Raw genomic sequence first — 3,968 nt, forward strand, 5'->3', positions numbered from 1 at the left:
TATTTAAATCGCTCTTAGCTTCATGAGCAATGAAGTTTACTTGAGTGTGCAAGTTATTTAAATCGTTTCTAGCTTTCATGAGCAATGAAGTTTACTTGAATGTGTAAGTTATTTAAATCGTTTCTAGCTTTTATGAGCAATGAAGTTTACTTGAATGTGTAAGTTATTTAAATCGTTTCTAGCTTTCATGAGCAATGAAGTTTACTTGAATGTGCAAGTTATCTAAATCGTTTCTAGCTTTCATGAGCAATGAAGTTTACTTGAATGTGTAAGTTATTTAAATCGTTTCTAGCTTTCATGAGCAATGAAGTTTACTTGAATGTGTAAGTTATTTAAATCGTTTCTAGCTTTCATGAGCAATGAAGTTTACTTGAATGTGTAAGTTATTTAAATCGTTTCTAGCTTTCATGGGCCTGGACAACACCCAACCTAATTTAGTAAACACAGCCACCGGTTCATCTAACTGTCCCCGAACAACATTTCCTTCCTGAAACCACCAAAGATAATCAGCTCTGACCAAAACCTCAATTTCCAAAACATCCTTATCCTTGCAAACATCTGAAAACCACAGACCTTTTAAATGAGAATAATCCCTTTTTCTCAACTCCACATGTTCATTTTTAAGTTGAGATATACAGTATACACTATATGCTTCAATATACACACTCTCTTTCCCCGTAACTGAAGTCAACTCTAATTGAAACACTTCTCGCAATTTACCTTCAGCCTTCTCTTGACCAAATGATTTGATTTCTACCCATTCCTTTCTAATAGACTGAATGCCTGCTCTCTGTATTATCTTTCCTTTCACAAATGACTTGTGACTTCCTGAATCAAATAAGACTCTGACTCTAACACTTCCATTATCTCCCTTAATAAAAGCCTGTGCTGTCTGTAATGCTACCCTACAATGAGATCCCAAAATAGAATGGTTATTTGAACATCGCCTGAAAGAATCCCATTGGCTTCACAAATTGAACCATGGTGTGCCTTCCCACATGCATTACATTTATTATTATTATTACAATTTTTACTATGTCCTTTTCTTTCAAGCAAATAAAACATCCTCCGTACTTACGAATCAGCTGTTTTTTCTCATTTACAGTCAAGATATTTACTCTTACTTCTTATCCTAGTGGGGTGTCTTGATTCTCTAGTTGTCTCTGGAGCACTAATGTCTTCGTTAGCTGTTTTGGGGTTTCTTTCATGTAATTTTGCTATCTGAGGGGCAAGTTCTTCATCATCTAGTTCTGGCAGTTCCCTGCTACCCTCCCTGAAGAACTTAACGCATCTTACACGCTCTACCTTGTTAATGTCAGGGTAGTATAGTAGATATGCTGGACTATTTTTATCATACCCTACGAAAATACCTTGTTTACTTCTAGGGTCTAACTTTTTGGATTTTTGTGAAAAACCATAAGAAACACAACCAAAAACGTGCATTTTGCTCAAGTCTGGTTTTGAGCCTGTAAACGCTTCAAACTGAGTTTTGTTCAACCTCGAATTAAAACAACGATTCTTTACAGGCAGGATACCTTCACCTAGAGACCCCTCTCAACCCGTTCTGGTGGCGAATATGGTGCACTAGTTTCATGCCTAATTTTGCCCTTAAGAATCGATTTGAATTTCTCGTTTGTAAATTCAGTGCCGTTATCACTTCTTATGCTTCACATTTCCGTAAGGTGCAACATCTGCTAAAAACTGTTTTAATGCTTGTGGTGTATCGCTTTTATGCTTAAGAAAATAGACCATATTCAATCCTGAATAATCATCCACAAACGACAATGCATATCTAAACCCTTCTCTTCCTTCCAGATCAATAGGACCTGCAAGATTTGTGTGGATAAACTCAAGAGGACCTCTCGCCTTTTTATCTTCCAGCTTACTTTTCGTCTGACACAGTTTACCTTGTGTACAAACCTCACACTCAACATCCCTCAGTCTGTGATTTTCATCCCCTTAACCACCTTCTCTAGTTTCTTAAAATCCTTGTAGTTGCAGTGACCTAGAACCTTGGGCCACTCGTAAAGAGAACATGCGTTTTTATTCGAAGATAATATGCTATTTATCTAGTAAAGTTTGCCTTTTTGTCTTATTCCAAACGTTGTGCCATCAGGGCACTGTACATGCTTATCGTGTTTATCCAATTTGACTTTTGCCGCCTTTTTTACGGCAGCATTTACTGAGAATATACTTTGATCGGAAGATGGGACATATAAGGCATTACTTAAAAAGACATCCTGCGCATTTCCATGCAAGTCAACTAATTTGACTTTAGCAGTACCTTTACCGACTACTATGTTGGCTTTACTGCCATCTGCTAGTTCAATAAAATGCGCTTTACTATCAAATTTACTATTAAAATCCATGAATTTTGACTTATCGTTAATAATGGGGCTTGTAGCTCCTTTGTCCACCAGTAGAGTTAAATTCGCTTGATCCTTATCCTTCACGTCTGTTTCAGCGTTCTCTTCTTCATCCTTTCACACGAATAAAAAGAAGTGTTTCCGTTCACTGTCACAGCGCTGCTCGTCTTTAGCTGACTTGGACGTTTCTTTCGTATTTCGGCAATCTTTCGTGTCATGGTTGGCAGACACTTTAAAACCATTACAATGGTAGTGCATCACTTATTATCTCTCCTCGGCTTCTACAAGGCTGTTGCCAATCGTTTCCGCTTGCTATATATAATTCAGATAGTCTTGTCGTCACTTTTCTTCAGCGAAGTGACTTCCGTGTAAAGAGTGATGATGCGAGGCTCATCTGCCTTGATAGTGATGTTTGAGGATTTCTAAGGCTCTCCGTCTATTGTCTTTTGCCTCCCGAATCACAAAAGACAAAGAACTGTCGTCCAAGATTGACCAACTCCTGTGTTGTTTGCTATTTTAAGCTGTTGGTTTTTCTCTCCACTTTCGTCGATTCTAATAAATGCATGTCACAGTTTTGAAATAATCTAGTATTATACCCCAATTTTACTCCCATAACTCGTATTTGCTTCGCTTCCCATCGAAAAGCAAACCTCTCCTGGCCCATAATCTGTTGAGTTCGAGTTGTCGCCATATCTCTTTTGTAATATACTCTATACCTTCAGTAACAAACACAGTGAACTTAATGATCGAACTGATTTTATTATTTTACAGAGAGATATTTATAGTCTTTATCACAAATAACAAATATTATTATTGGTCGGAATAGTTCCTCTATTTGCTTTATATATATATATGAATGACCATCGTTAATTAACTGTTCCTCTTTTGCTGTTAGCTGGAACAGATATGGTAAACCAAACTACACACATACTATTTCCTTAACATGTTTCTGTAGTTTATGAGCAGGACAAAACAAAATGTAAGACAAATTTTTTGAGTTTTTTTCTAGATTTTCCAAAACATATTAAGTGTTAGGCATGTTTTAAGAAACTTTAAATTCATGCAAAGAAACACAATAAATAAATTGTACATTTTATGGCATTTACATGAAATTAGATGTCGATTACATACAGAATACTGTAAAATGGTAATAACAGAATTTACCACAATATTTTACAGTGTGTAATTAATTTGTTTTTTAATGTTTGCCTGGACACAGTCTCAATCTGCAATCTACACAACTAGAATGAATTTTTTGTTGGTTTTTTTTCATAAAACATGACTTAACATGACATGTCCTATATTTTACATATTTTTTTTATTGAAAAAGACGACTACTTGAAAAATTTCTCATGGTTGTCTTTACAATCAATTCTAGAAGACAATCTGATGTTTTATAAGAAATGGGAATTTGTTTTAAATGCAAAGGCTAAATTACAGAACACTCTGCTTTATATATATTTCTATTATACAGCTGACTAAGTAGTCATTGTATTCAAGTAGACTGCCTGCACAAACTTTGTGTGTCAGTTAGACAAATTGTTAAACACTTTCCTAAGTGATAATATAACTCAGTACCTCCATTTTCATTCCAACATGCAG

Source organism: Xenia sp. Carnegie-2017, unplaced genomic scaffold (genome assembly GCF_021976095.1).
Source record: "Xenia sp. Carnegie-2017 unplaced genomic scaffold, XeniaSp_v1 HiC_scaffold_20, whole genome shotgun sequence".
Classification (NCBI taxonomy): Eukaryota; Metazoa; Cnidaria; class Anthozoa; order Malacalcyonacea; family Xeniidae; genus Xenia; species Xenia sp. Carnegie-2017.